We start from the raw sequence: 17,308 nt of genomic DNA on the forward strand, positions 1-17,308 counted from the left end.
AACTATAAAAGGCTCTTGGCAAGGTATGAAAATTAGAAGTCCTATCCTAGTTATCCTTCTCAATTGTGATGAGAATTGTTCATTGCTACCACTTAGTTAACCCTTACTAAATAAAGGAAAGTCAAGTGGATGAATTGACTTGAGCCACAAGTCCTAGCCAACTCCCAAGGAAAGACTAGCTTTAGTGCACTCCAAACCAATTAGCAATCTCTCCAATTACCAATCAACAAAGGAATTAGATAACTCAAGTGTCACTAATTACTCTACATAGGCCAAGAGGAAGAAAATCTAACTAATAGCTATAAGAGACATTTCATCAAACACATAGAGTGCAATACAAGTAAACACATGAATTTGCAAGAATTAAAGAGAGATTTAACTACAAAGGCAAGAGGTCCACAATAGAAAACCAAATCAATCATGAAACAACAAAGAACTTACCAATTGCATTGAAGGAGAAATGTAGATCTACAAAAGAGAATTCACAAACTAGAAACAAAGGAATTACATTAGAAGAAGAATTCTACAACTACAATAGAGGAGAGGAACGAAAATTAGAAGAGAGAAGAAGAAATAGATCTAGATCTAAGAACTAACCTAATCCTAATTCTAGAGAGAAGAGAGAGCTTCTCTCTCTAGAAACTAACTAAAAGCTAAACTAAAACTAATTGGTAACTAACCTCTAAATGTTGTGAAGTATATTGATTTCCCTTTCAATCCTTGGCTTAAATAGCATTAGAAATGAGTTGGATGGGGCCCACAAGGCTCTAGAATTCGCTGGCCACGTATTGCTTTAAGTGGATCATATGGCAGCAACAATGCGTGCGCGTACAGTGCGTGTACGCGTCACCATACGTGTAGCAACTATGGCAAATCATATATCGTTTCGAAGTCCCGGATGTTAGCTTTCCAACCCAACTGGAACCATATCGTTTGGACCTCTGTAGCTCAAGTTATGGTCAATTAAGTGCAAAGAGGTCGGCTTGACAGCTTTTGCGATTCCTTCATTTCTTCATGAGTTCTCCATTTTTACATGCTTTTCCTTTATTTCCTTTATCCAATCTTTGCCTCCTAAATCTGAAATCACTTAGCAAACATATCAAGGCATCTAATGGAATCAAGGAGAATTAGATTTAGCTATTTTAAGTCCTAAAAAGCATGTTTTCACTCTTAAGCACAATTAAAGGAGAAGTTATAAAACCATGCTATTTCAATGGATAAATATGGGTAAAAGATTATAAAATTCCCTAAATCAAGCACAAGATAAACCCTACAAATGGGATTTATCATCCGCGCAGAGTTGTGAGAAAAGTGTGAACTCACGATTTTGTGTACCAACCCACAAACTAGAGATTGATATGTGAAATGGTTGAATATGATGAGAATCATTTTAGGAGTTTGCTTTTGTGAATTATGTTAAAAATAAAAAATGCTAAATTATAGAAAAAATATATATACACAAAAAAACATTTTATTATTTAATGAAAATGAAATAGATAAATTAATAAATTATGTCTTACACATATATCTAATTATTAATGAAATTGGATTTCATTTTTTATTTTTTTAATATATATTATTCTTTTTGAATAAAAATAAGTATAAAAATAAATATAGAAATATAAAAAGAAATATATAAATAAGATATTATATAGATATCGTTCTATTAAAGATATATTCTATTAAAGATATATAAATATACTACATATCTTTCTTTAATTTTAACTAATATATTACTCTAATATATATTAGAAAATATGGAACAATAATCAATTTTAGCTCGAATGGTTTGTAGAGGAACTCTAATACCCCCCGAAGCAACGGGAAGAACACCTGGTAGAGAAACCCAATCCTGAGTGAAATAAATTCCACGGCTTCGATCTTTTTCAATAAAATCATCACGTAATAAATCAACAAAATCTAAAGTAATATCTCTTTCCCCTTCAAGTTTACCTACTATGGTACCGGCGTGAATATGATCTCTACCTAACTGAGCTATAGCCCTTGCATTTTTTGATACATATTTGATCATATTATATCCAAAAATTCTTGTCAAGATGAATATTTCGTGATCAAATTCTTTTTCATTGATATTACTTTGGTATTGCGTATATTTAATATTCCTTTTATAATCCATTGATCTGATAGACAGGTTCTATACGTCGAACCAAAAATTTTTTTCTTCTTCCAACTTTTCAAGCCTCCAATTCATTTTCATTGCCCGTGGATCCCCCTTCTCCTAATTCTTTCCAGTTACTCCGGAAATGGTAAGATCTTTGGTGCAAGGACACAAGAAGAGGGGTTGATCCGTATCATCTTGACTTGGTTCTTATCTTTTTCTTTTTTTAAGAAAAGAATATCGAGTCGGGTTCTTCTCCTACCTGTATCGAATAGAACATGCTGAGCCAAATCTTCTTCATGGAAAACCTGCTTTATTTAGATCAGAAAAATCGTACGGGATTCCATTTTTTTAATGTGCTTCACAATCCGAAAGAATTCGTGGGAAGGGGTCATTTCAGTTCATTTTTCGATCTATAACAAATAGCTTCAATAGATGATAAAATTAACAATACCTACTAAAAAACTAATACAATCCATAAAAAGTACCGGAAAATACAACATTTTTGTTACTTGACCAACCATCAGGAGAAGCAAATACAATTGGCACACTAATCAATAAAATTAATGAAGTTGCAATTAATGCAAAAACAGCCAATTGGAAAGCTATAGTCATGTTTCTAATCCTCCAATTTACCAACAAAAGAAAACTATACCATTTGATCCCAACTCCTCGATTCTGTTATCGAAAAACAAGTTCCTCGATGGCCTTACAAACTAATCGATGAAAACCCTATAATATAACTAAAATTTTTTTGATTATACAGAATAGAATTATAGTACAAAATTTATCGACTAAAATTTAGTTCTTTTACCGGCTTAGGCTTAATATGTTCATAAAAATAAAAGCGGTGAAGTTAATAAAAATGGGAATTTTTTATCTAAATAAATTAAATAAATATTTTATTTATTGAAATAAATAATTATAAAAATTATTTCAAAAATAGGTCTTCTAATCTTATTTTGTTTATACTTTATACTGTAAATGATATAATTATGAATATATTTAAACGAGATATATAGAATTTGAAAAAATATACATATCTCATTTACAGTGTAAACAAAATACATTCATAATGATCTCGTTTACCGTGTAAACGAGATATGTGTATTTTTAAATATAAAAATATAATTTTTGAAAATAATAAAAAATATTAATAATTTAAATTAGACCAAACTCTTAAAATAGAACATTTTAAATAATAAGAAAAATAGACGGTTTCAAATAATATAGAAGATGGACCGTTTCATAATTATATTGTTTACAATTTAAACGAAATAAGGTTGAAAAATGTATTGTTGTAATAATTTTTATAATTATTTATTTAAATAAAAAATTTTATTTTTATTAACTTCACAATTTTTTATCCTTTTTTTCCTTCCGTGTATTTATATTTTTTTATAACTTAACTTTTCCCATTTTTAACGTAATTCACAAAAACATACTTCTAAAATGGTTCTTATTATATTCAACCATTCCATGTGTCAATTTTTAATTTGTGAGTCAATCTTTGGCCACATTTAGACACTATTGTCTTGGTCACCAAAGAATTCTCAAACATAATATATTTGTCTAAGCATCAAATGTCACTAAAAGATCTGCAAACGATATTGCTGCCAATTAAATGTATACTCATTTTCTTTACCTAACTTTGCTACTGTTGCAAGTTAAAAGTGTTACATTGGACTCAAAAACCCAATATCAGAATGAAGTACTTTTTAGGTTATGGATACAACATATTAGTAGTCCTTGTTCTTGTTATGTCAGTTTTTTATGCTTTACTCTTATTTGCTCCTGACGCGTGATAGTTGACATATTTTGACATACACCAGGGTCAGGGCTACCTCCTCCGATTGTACCATGTATCTCATTTGCCTCCAGTTGCTCATTGGCCACTCCTATATCAAAGTTACATTCATGCAACTTGCTGCTGACACTAAGTCATTCTATTTAGTTTTCTCAGCGAGTTAAATTGACCTAAAAATTTGTTATGCAAGACTACAGTCCAATAACAAAGAGCATGGTTACAAGTGTATCTAGCTTGCAGTCAAAGTTGAGGAGAGTGTGTGAGGCCATTGCTCGACAAGTTGCGATCTTGAAGGAGATTAGAGATGCAATCGCCCGTAGCTCACGAAAGCACGACCACCATGAGACAACAACTGGCCCTAACTTCTATGCCAGGTGCATGAGTCGTGTCAAGGATTGAACGGTTGCTGATGGGCTGATGGCAAATTAAAATGTGGTTGGAATACGTAACCCTTACACTAGCATATATGACATTCAGGATCCCCGTATATACTGTTAGGTTTTTTTGGGCTTCGTTCCTATGTGGAGAAAAAGCCCAAAACCTATGAATAGTTGAAGTGGTTGAGGTGAGTTAGGATTGAGTGAGAGAGGTCATTTTGAAAGGAGAACACCAAAAACTAGAAAGAAAAGAAGAGAGAAAGTTATTTTCGCACGTACACAAAGCTGTCTTTGTAAATTAGTCGCTGTAAATTCGTTAACCGTTGGATCGATCTCAAAATTGAACAGTGTTTTCTACACATCTGGTTCTTTGATTTCACTATTTCAATCTTCGATTAAATGTATGTAGCTAGAGATATTGGCCACGCACAATAGCTCTATTTTTGTGGAAGTTTCATCTTCTTCTTCTTGTTTTGAAAGCTTTGAAGCTTGGGTTGTTTGGTTTGTTGTATGTACATTTTGTGCAGTAATTTGTGACTTTTTTGTACCCTATTTTTCATCATAGTGAATCTGTTTCCTAGTCTTGGTGACTCGTGGTTTTTACTTCTCTTATTGAGGAGGTTTTCCACGTTAAAATCTTGATGTGTTAGCTTGTCTCTAATTTCTGGTTTATGTGATTTTTCCGTTGCTATTGGGTATTATTGTGCTGGTGTTAATACTTATTGTGAGTGGATATTATTGCTCCTCTAATTCTTTCAAGAAGGAAATTGTGTGTTTATTCCTATCAATTTGCATCAGAGCTCAATTTTAGGTATTTGGTTATAACATGTTTGAAAGATGGAGGCAAATAATTCTACTAGGATGATAAGTTTGAATGGCACTAATTACCATCTATGAAAGGGCAAAATGAAAGATTTGTTGTTTGTCAAAAATCTATATTTACTTGTATTTTCTACACAAAAACCAGAATCTAAAACAGATGAAGAATGGGAATTTGAAGACTAACAAGTTTGTGGTTTTATTAGGCAATGGGTGGATGATAATATTTACAATCACATTGGTAATGAGACTTATGCTAGGGCTTTGTGGAATCAAATTGAATCCTTGTATGCTTCCAAGTCTGGCAATAATAAATTGTACTCGTTGAATATGTTGATGAATTTGAGATACAAGGAGGGGTCACAAGTATTAGATCACTTGAATGAATTTCAAGGGTTTCTGGATCAGTTGTCAAGCATGGGAATCAAGTTTGAAGATGAGGTTCAAGGATTGTGGTTGCTAAATACTCTACCAGATTCTTGGGAGACATTTTGTATTTCTCTTACTAATTCTGCTCCGAATGGTAAAGTGAGCATGAAACTTGTTAAAGGTGGCATTTTAATTGAAGAGATGAGAAGGAAGACACAGAATTCTTCGTCACATTCTGAAATGTTAGTCACGGAAACCAAGGGGAGAAATCAGAATAGAGTTCAAAAGGGTAGAGGAAAAAGCAAGAGCAAATCTAAGGGAAGATACAAGAATGTTGAACAAGAAAAGAAGGATGATAGTGGTAATAATTGTATATCTTCTATTTCAAATAATCTTCTTACTATTGATATTGTTGATTTTGAGTACAAATTCAATCTTCTTTCTGATGATGAGTTCAGCTGGGTAATTAATAGTGGCGCCTCAATACATCTTATACCGAAGAAGAAGTTTTTCACTTCTTATACTCCAAGTAATTTTGGAGTGCTTAAGATGGGTAATGATGGCTTGGCAAAAGTTATTAGTGACAGAGATATTTGTCTTGAGACTAATATGGGAATGAAGCTACTACTCAAAGATGTTAGACATGCTCCAGATGTTTGCTTGAATTTAGTTTCAGTTAAAAGGCTTGATAATGAAGGCTTTGTAAACACTTTCGGCTTTGGACAATGGAAGCTTGCTAAAGGCAACTTAGTGGTGGCTCGAGAAAAAGGTACTTCAAGTTTGTATGTGATGCATGCCCTGATTGCAAGAGGTAGTATGAATGCAATTGAAAGTAAAGAAGTTTGTAGCTTGTGGCATAGACGACTTGGTCATATTAGTGAAAAAAGACTTAATTGTTTGGCTTGAAAGGATGCTCTTTCCGGTTTGACGAATGCAGAGTTGGAGAAATGTTCTCATTTCATGGCTGGCAAACAAAGAAGATTATCCTTCAAGAAGCATCAACCTTCAAGAAAATCAGATTTCTTGGAATTAGTGCAATCCAATATTTGTGGTCCTTTGAAGGTACGGTCTTTTAGTGGAGCTATTTACTTTATTACTTTTATTTATGATCATTCAAGAAAGCTTTGGACTTATGCTTTAAAAACAAAGAACCAAGCTTTGGAAAAGTTTAAACAATTCCAAGCTTTGGTTGAAAGGCAAACAGGTAAAAAACTTAAATGTATTCGCACTGATAATGGTGGTGAGTATTGTGGACCATTTGATGAGTATTGCAAGCAGCAAGGCATTAGACATGAAAAGACACCTCCTAAAACACCTCAGTTGAATGGTTTGGCAGAAAGAATGAATGGAACATTGATTAAAAGAGTTAGGTGTATGCTTACTGAAGCTAAGCTACCTAAAGTCTTTTGGGGTGAAGTGCTACTTACAGTGGCTCATATGATTAATCTGAGTCCTACAATTGCTTTGGACAATGAAGTTCCGAATCATGTTTGGTCAGGTAAAGATGCTTGTATGGTCACTTGAGAGTCTTTGGATGCAAAGCATTTGCTCATGTTCCAAAGGATGAGTAGTCCAAGTTGGATGTGAAGACAAGGTAGTGCATTTTTATTGGGTATGGTCAAGATGAGTTTCGTTACAGGCTTTATGATCTAGTTGAAAAGAAGCTTATAAGGAGCCGTGATGTAGAGTTTATTGAAGACTAGGCCATTGAAAATATATTGATAAGGCAGAGAAGAGTCATTCACAAGAGAGCAGTGACTTGACTAATGTAGATCCAGTTCAGCCGCCTCCTTCATCAGAACTCATAGAGAATTAAGATCATGAGCATATGCAGCAAAATGAGCCTCTGGTTCCTAATGACTAGGAGATGGCAGATCCGATGGATGCTCCAGTTCATGATGATGCTGATAATCAACCTGAGCTACCTGAAAATCCACCAGGTTCCCATCCTAGGAGGTGTACTAGAGAGCGACGACCGTCAACGAAGTATCCTTCTAATGAGTATGTGACATTTACTGATGGATATGTGACTTGACTGATGGGGGAGAACCTGAATGCTATGCGGAAGCTATGGAAGGCGATGACAAAACGAAATGGTTTGATGCAATGCAAGATAAAATGAAATCCTTGCATGATAATCAAACATTTGAGCTTGTGAAGTTGCCAAAAGGAAAGAAAACTTTACAGAACAGATGGGTTTATAAGTTGAAGCATGAAGAAAATTCTCAGTGTCTAAGGTACAAGGCTAGATTGGTGGTTAAGGGCTATAGGTAGAAAAAGGGAGTTGACTATAATGAAATCTTTTCACGGGTTGTGAGAAGATCTTCTATTAGGACTGTTTTGAGTTTGGCTACAAGTCTTGATTTAGAAATAGAGCAGATGGATGTGAAAACTACTTTCCTTCATGGTGATCTTAAAGATGAAATTTACATGGAACAACTTGAAGGTTTCATGGTAAAAGGCAAAGAGGATCGTCTTTGCAAACTAAAGAAGAGCTTGTATGGCTTGAAGTAAGCTCCAAGACAATGGTACAAGAAGTTTAAGTCTGTTATGGCAGAACAAGGCTACAAGAAGACTACTTTTGATCATTGTGTATTTGTCAAACAGTTTGCCAGTAATGATTTTATTATCCTTTTGATATATGTAGATGACATGCTTATTGTTGGTCAAAATGCTTCTAAGATTGATATGTTGAAGAAGCAACTTGTAATGTCGTTTGCAATAAAGGACCTTGGGCCGGCAAAGGAGATTCTTGGTATAAGAATCGAGCATGATAGAAAGGAGAAGAAACTTTGGTTGTCACAGGAGAAATACATAGAGACAATGTTGCACAGATTTCAAATGGAGAAAGCAAAGGCCGTCAGTACTCCTCTTGCTACACATTTCAAATTGAGTTGCAAGCAAAGTCCATCAAGTGATGAAGAGAAGAAAGACATGGAAAAAGTTCCATATGCATGAGCCGTGGGTAGTTTAATATATGCTATGATGTGCACAAGACCAGATATAGCTCATGCTGTTGGTTGTTGATGCCTAGGCATCTTAGTCTAGTTTTACAATCCTTTTTTATTAGTTTTCATTTGGTTTCATGCACTTTCTTAGGCAATAATTAATCATTTAGATGAGAATTGCATGCATGTCTTGATCCAATCAAACATTATTAATTTATCTGCATTTTCATGAGATTTATGCAAGAATTACCTAATGCTATGAATGATGCAAATTATTGTGATTATGGCAAGGTTTTAATGCATTTGTTTGGTTGATGATAGGTGAGGAGAAGCAGAGGAAGGGCAAGGAAGAAGCAAAGAAGGCAATGTTGGTGGCCAAAGTTGGCTCACCAACGTTGCCACAAACGTTGCCTATGGAGAAAGCAAGAAACATTGGTGTTCTGTTTTAAACGCCAGTGAAGACTCCTAAATGGGCGTTGAACTCCCAAGATTTCTCTCTTTCTGGTGTTGGGTGCCAGTTTTGGCATTCAACACCAGTAATGAGCTCTCTCCAGGGTGTTCTGTTTTCACTTTTTAGCGTGCTGTTCCTATTCTATGTGCTACACATGATCACAAATGTTAAAAAGCAAGGGAGAACTATGAAAATTAACCAAAATTAAAATAATATAAAATTAAACGAAAGTAAAAAAGAAAATACTATACGTCTGGTTGGGTTGCCTCCCAACAAGCACTTTTTTATCGTCATTAGCTTGATGGATAGCTTCTTTACGGAGGTTGATAGGGGCTCAGATCTTCACCCCTCATGGTGAACTTCCTTCCTGTGCTCTCATGAATCAGCTCAACATGTTTTAGAGACAGGATCCAATTCGTAATATATGGAATGACTGGGCTTTTAGTGAAGGCAACTCTAATGCCAAGTGAGAAGCCTTCAGTTGGAATCCTTTTGTTCCTCCAACCCTTGGGTACCTTCTTCTTGGTACCTCCTTTCTCAGTGTTTCATAATGGATACCCAACACCAAACTTAGGTTTGATGTCTGGGGGTTCTGTAATGCTCTACATTGAGAGGGAAGGTTAAAATATCGAGTGATGTACAATGGTACCTCCTCTATCTGAGAGTGACTGAGGGTTGGGCATCTTGAATAGGATGTGATCCTTCCATAGCCTCAGAATGAGCTCACCTTTTTCCACATCAATTAAGGCCTTTGCAGTAGCTAGGAAAGGCCTTCCAAGGATGATGGAGTTGTCCTTGTCTTCTCCAGTGTCCAGTATCACAAAATCCGCAGGGAGGTAAAGGTCTTCAACCTTTATAAGGACATTTTCCACCAGGCCATATACCCTTTTCAAGGACTTGTCTACCATTTTCAGTGAGATCTTAGCAGGTTGCACCTCTTGAATTCCCAACTTCTTCATCACAGAGAGGGGCATAAGATTAATGCTTGAGTCAAGGCTGTACAATGCCTTCTCAAAAGTGATGGTCCCTATAGCGCAGGGAATAAGGAAGCTTCCAAGATCTGGCTGCTTCTTTTGGACTAAGGCACTGCACTCCCTAGTTAGCACCACAGCCTCATTTCCCCTTATAGTTTTCTTTTCAAAGATCATACTCTTCAAGCACGCCATGGAAGGGTGGTTCTTCTCCAACACCTCTGCAAAGGAGATGTTGACATGCAGTTTCTTGAGAACTGCTAAGAGCTAAGCAAGTTACTCATCATCAGGCTCCTGTTGCATGCTTGGAGGATGCTATTCTTCAAGCTCCTCCATCTTCATATGGGCGTGCATGATGACACTCTTGGGCTCCTCCTGAACGTTGATTTCCTTCAGTTCCTCAGTAGTAGGCGCCTCCTTGTGTTTGACCTCACCTTCCATAGTGAGGGCCTTGAACTCTTCCTTTAGAAACACTTCTTTGTTGCTTGGAAGAGTGTTGGAAGGGACCTCTGGTATCCTCTTGCTCAGCTGACTTACCTGTATCTCCAAATTTTGGATGGATGACCTAGTTTCTACCATAAAACTATGAATGGTCTTGGAGAGGTTAGAGACTATAGTAGCTAGGTTAGAGAGGCTTTGTGTGGGAGTCTCCATCTACTACTGAGAGGGTTGGAATGGCCTGTTGTTGAACCTGTTCTGGTTCGTTCCACCCTGATTGTTGTTGAAACCTTGTTGAGGCCTCTACTGATCTCTCCACCCGAAGTTGGGGTGGTTTGATGAGTCCATATTTGATGAGATCTTTTGGCTTGAATTGAATGAATTTCATCATATAAACTCACACTTATTCACTAAAATAGCATACTTTTGTGTTTGATCCCTAAATTGAACCTAAATGTGAAAACATGCATTTTGTGCTTTAATTGAGCAATTTAATCCCACTTTTATTCCATTCGATGTCGTGATATGTTTGTTGAGTGATTTCAGGTCCTAGAGGCAAGAATGGTTTGGTAGACATGGAAGAAAGCATGCAAAAAGGGAGAAAGCATGAAGAAAACAAAGGAGAAGAGCACAACTATGCGTGCGTACAGACAAGTATGCATGCGTACGCACAAGAAGGATTTAGCTAGTGTGCGTGCACACAACTCACTGTGCGTACACACAGGAGAAAATTTAGCAAAGTGTGCGTACGCACACATCTGTGCATACGCACAGGTACCAGCGCATGCTTCCGTTAAAAAGTCACGTGCTGTGCGATTTCTGAGGCCTTTTGGGGCAATTTTTGAGGGCTCAAGGCTGAAATGAAGTGCGATATCAAGGGGAATTGAAGACATATGAAGGCATTAGGACTTAGACATAATTTTCCAGAGTTTTACATAGTAGGAGTAGGAGTAGTGTAGATTAGGGAATTCTCTCTTAGGATTTAGTTAGGGTTTGTAGCATTTTATACTTCAAGTCTTGCTTTTGGATTTTGCAATTTACATTGTAAGTATTTCTTTAATTGTCTCTTCCAATTACAGTACTTGTTCTACACTTTCATATATTTTACTCTCTTTTGTCAACATTTACATTGTCTTGCAATTTTGATTCCTAGTTGTTTAATTTGATGTTTGATGCTTATTTTATGTTTGTTTGAGTTGTTTTTATTGATTTTGATCACTTATGGTTCTTAGCTTTCATTAGTTTACCAATTTTGTCATGTTTTATGTTTATGTCCTCTATGTGTATGATGAAATGCCAATCTTAGTTATGGGGTAGATTTCCACCCCTTGGCTTGGGAAAAATGAGTTTATGGATTACTAGAGCCATAATGTTCAACATTTAGTGATAATTCTTGGGTTGTTACTTGTTATTGTTTCCACTAACGCTAGCTTTTTACCAATTAATTTGGTAAGTTAGTTAGGATTTGTGGATTAATTACAATTATGCTCACTTGACTTACTCTCCGATGTTTAGGGTTGACTTAGTGAGATTAATCCATCATAATTATCATAGTTGTGGTTATGGCAAGGAAGGGATTCCATAACTCATCCCAAGTCAAGGATTCATTTATGTTTTAAATCACATTTTCATCACTTTATAGTCTTACTTGTTTATATTGCATACATAGTTCTTTTGTTCTTTCATCACTTCATTAATTGCAATTTTGTCTCATTCTTTTATCTCTTTATTTTTTGCTTCCTTATTGTTGAAAACACCATTTTGCTCTCTCACAACCAAATTTTGTATGCGCTTGTCGGCACTAGTTCCTAAGAAGAACGATCCGCGAGTCTAAATACTCTCGGTTTATATTTGCTTTGAATTATGACAATCTCTTGAATTATAATTTGATTAATGATCAATGGTTGGGTTTGGACTATACTTGCAACGTCAAACCTATTTTAAGTGTGAAAAACCAAACATATGCTCTTGGTATTCATCAAATTTTGGCACCGTTGTCGGGGAGCCAGCGTCATGAGTGCTATATTTTGGTTGTTGTAAATATGTCCATAGTGTGAATAGATACTTTTTGGTTATTTTCTTGCTTTGGTTGGTAATTAGGATTTTGTTTATTTTGTTAATTGATGTCTTTAGCTTTTGTTTTCAATTCTCTCTATGAGTTATCACCCTCTTGGTTTGGAGTTTGGTTGTGATCATTTTGTAGGATTGATAACTTCTATTTTGGATTGCATCATGGGATTAGAGCATCAATTTTGGAAGGAGAAACCTCCTCTACACTACAATGAGCCATACTCTTCCTAATGCATATACTCAATCCAAGGATATGGTGGATTTCATCTTGATTATACACCTCCACCACCATATACCTATGACCCATACCTCCAACACAACCCTCAATCACCACATTTTCAAACACCACACCACCACCAACAACCACATCCGTACATACCACCTCTAAGCACTTACCAACATGAGTCACCTCCCACACATACAACCTTCCTCCTAAATTATGAACCTCAACTTTCATATCAATGTGAAGATTTCCCACCCTTGACACAAGATCATCAAGACTTTCAAGATTTTCTCCAAGAGCAAGAAGGATTTCGAAGGACACAAGGGTAATTTGTGGCAACCATAGCCGAAGCGGTGAACCGCTTGGTTTTACTTCCCTCATCCGATCAAAGCATTCCTCTTGAGGAATGTAATGGATCAACTAAAGAATGGAGTGAAGAGGAGAGGAAGGAGCCATAAGGAAAAGAAGAAGGGTTTGAGCTTAAAGTGCAACAAGAGGGAGAGAGTGAAGTATGTGAACCGTAGAAGAGAAAAGAGGAGTTGAGGAAGATTGATCAAGATAAAGATTCCATCATAAATGATTTTTTGTCCTCCTTGGTCAATTACCTCAATAATCCTAAAGAGCCTCTTCCCATTGAGTTTGAGAGAGACATGGAGGTAGACTTCTCACAACATTCTTGTTATGACTTGAGTGATGGGGAAGAGGAAGTTGGTAAGGAAGCAATTCCATTCCAAGAACATATTGAGTGGGTGGCAATTTCACCTATGAGCTACATTGGCCCCCACCAATATGCTATCTTGGAAACGGATTACCAACTCAAGGTCCTTCTTGGGTTGGTACATGGTGAAGAAAGGAGTGTTGGTTGCCAAGTGAGTCCAAAGCTCATTAAGAGAGCCAAATCAAGCTTTCGGATTCATGCATGGTGTGAAGCACAATTAAGTGGATTCTGGAGAGTGTTGAGGTACTTCAAGGGTCAATTGGGAACTTGTCCATCCGACTTGGAGCATAAAAATCCGCAAGAAGGAGAACGGGAAACTACAATATGGGATGCCGGAGGAGCTTTAAGGACCAAGCATGGATGGAAATTCAAGGAGGAGTGGAAACACAAGCCACCATAACAAGAGTCTCCTCAACAAGTCTAACTTAAGGACTATAAACCAAAGTTCTAGGTGGGAGACAGCCTACCATGGAAATATTGTTCTTACCCTTTTCTTGTTTATAGCCTTGGTTTATTGCATGCTTGCCTGCCTTAGTTAGCATAGGATTAGTTTAATTTTGGAATTGGTAGGTTAATTTTCATATGGATCATGATTTTGTGAAGTTTTGAATGTTTGGGGTTGAATTTTGTGTTGAGTTAAGGTAGAGTTCCCTAGAAATTGAAGAAAACCTTTTTGGAAAAAAATAGGGCATGTGCGTGCGCACACCCTTGTGCGCACGCACACAACAACAAAATCCTGCATACTGTGCGTACGCACCCACCTGTGCGTACGCACACTAGCCTGCATGCCTTCTGTTGAGAGCGCTCGCACGCTATGTGCGCGCACATCTCCCTCTGTGCCTTCTGTTGATGAGTCCATATTTGATGAGATATTTTGGCTTGAATTGAGTAGATTTCATCATATAAACTCACACTTATTCACTAAAATAGCATACTTTTGTGTTTGATCCCTAAATTAAACTTAAATGTGAAAACATGCATTTTTGTGCTTTAATTGAGCAATTTAATCCCACTTTTATTCCATTCGATGCCGTGATATATTTGTTGAGTGATTTCAGGTCCTAGAGGCAAGACTGGTTTGGTAGAAGTGGAAGAAAGCATGCAAAAAGGGAGAAAGTATGAAGAAAACAAAGGAGAAGAGCAAAGCTATGCATACGTACGCACAAGAAGGATTCAGCTAGTGTGCGTGCGCACAACCCACTGTGCATACGCACAGGAGGAAATTTAGCAAAGTGTGCATACGCACAAGTACCAGCGCATGCTTCCATTAAAAAGTCACGTGCTACGCAATTTCTGAGGCCTTTTGGCCCAATTTTTGAGGGCTTGATGAGCGGATAATTTATACGCTTTTTGGCATTATTTTTACATAGTTTTTAGTATATTTTAGTTACTTTTTATTATATTTTTTATTAGTTTTATGCAAAAATCATATTTCTGGACTTTACTATGAGTTTGTGTATTTTTCTGTAATTTTAGGTATTTTCTGGCTGAAATTAAGGGACCTGAGCAAAAATCTGATTCAGAGGCTGAGAAAGGAGTGAAGATGCTGTTGGATTTTGACCCTCCTGAACTCGAAGTGGATTTTCCGGAGCTACGGAAGCCCAATTGGCGTGCTCTCAATTGCGTTGGAAAGAAGACATCTTGGGTTTTCTAGTAATATATAATATTCTATGCTTTGCCCGAGATTTGATGGCCCAAACTGGCGTTAAACACCAGCCAGAGACCCTTTTCTGGCGTAAAATGCTAGAACTGGCACACTTCTTGGCGTTAAACGCCCATTTTGGCACCAGGTGGCGTTTAACTCCAATTTGAGGCTTATGCACGTGAAAGCTTGAAAGCTCAGCCTAAACACTCTCCAAGTGGGCCCCAAAAGTGGATTTCTGCACTATCTGCACTTAGTTACTCATTTTCAGTAAACCTAAGTTACTAATTTAGTATAAAAACCACTTTTAGAGATTCATTTTGCAACTCATGACATTTTACATTTCATATTGTATCTTCTACGGCATGAGTCTCTAAACCCCATAGGTGGGGGTGAGGAGCTCTGCTGTGTCTCAATGAATTAATGCAATTACTATTGTTTTCTATTCAATCACGCTTGATTCTGTTCTAAGATACTCACTCGTACTTCAATATAGAGGATATGATGATCCGTGACACTCATCATCATTCTCAAATTTATGAACACGTGCTTGAGGACCACTCCCGTTCTGCCTGATCTCAACGTAGTCATTGGGCGACAGCTTGAGTGCGTATCTCTTGGGTCTTTAATCCGCGGACCGAGTTCGTAAGGTTAGAACCTTTGTGGTAGAGGCTAAAACCAATTGGCAGCATTCCTGAGATCCAGAAAGTCTAAACCTTGTCTGTGGTATTCCGAGTAGGATCTAGAACGGGATGACTGTGACGAGCTTCAAACTCATGAATGTTGGGCGTAGTGACAGTGTGCAAAAGGATAGAGAGATTCTATTCCGACACAACTGAGAACCGACAGATGATTAGTCGTACAGAAATCGTACCTGGTATTTTTCATCCGAGAGGACGGATGGTAGCCATTGACAACAGTGATTCACTAACATACAGCTTGCCATGGAAAGTAGAAATTCAGATGACAGAGTATCTCCGGAACCTCAACCTGTTCCTCATTATTGAATCACAACTTGCTTCAAGCCGGCAATCTCCATGGGATCGACCCTTACTCACGTAAGGTATTACTTGGACGACCCAGTGCACTTGCTGGTTAGTTGTGCGGAGTTGTGAAAAGTGTGATCACAATTCCGTGCACCAAGATTTTGGTACCGTTGCTGGGGATTGTTCGAGTTTAGACAACTGACGATTCATCTTGTTGCTTAGATTAGGTAATTTTCTTCTTGTTTCAACCTCTATTTTCTTTTCAAAAAAATTTCAAAAATCTTTCAAAAAAAAATTTCTTTCTTTTCATTATTCAAAAATAATTTTGAAAATTTTTTTTTTGTGTTTCTTGTTTGAGTCTTGTGTCAAATTTTAAGTTTTGTGTCAATTGCATGTTTTAATTTTTCTTAAATTTTTGAAAATATATGCATTGTGTTCTTTCTTGATCTTCAAGTTGTTCTTGTTTATTTTCCTTGTTTGATCTTTAGTTTTTCTTGTTTGGTGTCTTTCCTTATTTTTCTTGTGCATTTTCGAATTATTAGTGTCCAAAGTATAAACATTTTTAAGTTTGGTGTTTTTTGTGTCCTTATTTCCTTAAAAATTTTCAAAATTTGTTCTTGGTGTTCATCTTGATCTTCAAAGTGTTCTTGGTGTTCATCTTGACATTCAAAGTTTTCTTGTTTGTTTTCTTTGTTCTGATCTAAAAATTTTAAGTTTGGTGTCTTTTTAGTATATTTCTCTTTCCTCATTAAATTCAAAAAAATATCTTTTCCTTTATTTACTCATCATTTTCGAATTCTTTAGGTTGACTTAGTCAAAATTTTTAAAATTTGGTAGTTTCTTGTTAGTCAAGTCAAAATTTCAATTTTAAAAATTTATCTTATTAAATCTTTTTCAAAACAAATTCTTTTTCAATTTTCTTTTTATATTTTTCGAAAATCTTTTATAAAATTTTTCAAAATCTTTTTCTCTTTTTATTTATTATTTTCGAAATACTTGTCTTATTTTACTATTTTGATTAAAAATTTTAAGTTTGGTGTTTCCTTGTTAAGAAAGTTCCAATCTTTAAAATTTTAAAATCATATCTTTTTTCAAATCTTTTTAATTAATTAATTAATTATTTTAGTTTTCAATTTTCTTTTAACTTTCGAACTTACATTCGATTTTCACTTATTTTATTTATTTTATTTTATCTTAATTTCGGTATTCAAAAAATAAATAAATAAATAAATAAATAAAAGACTAAAATTTTTATTTACAATCCACATAAACTCCCTTTCTCCATCATGGACCTAAGTGGAAATGAACAGTCCAGAAGGACTCTGGGGTCATATGCTAACCACACTATTACTTCATATGGGAGTAGTATG

This window comes from Arachis hypogaea, chromosome 3 (assembly GCF_003086295.3).
Source record: "Arachis hypogaea cultivar Tifrunner chromosome 3, arahy.Tifrunner.gnm2.J5K5, whole genome shotgun sequence".
Lineage (NCBI taxonomy): Eukaryota > Viridiplantae > Streptophyta > Magnoliopsida > Fabales > Fabaceae > Arachis > Arachis hypogaea.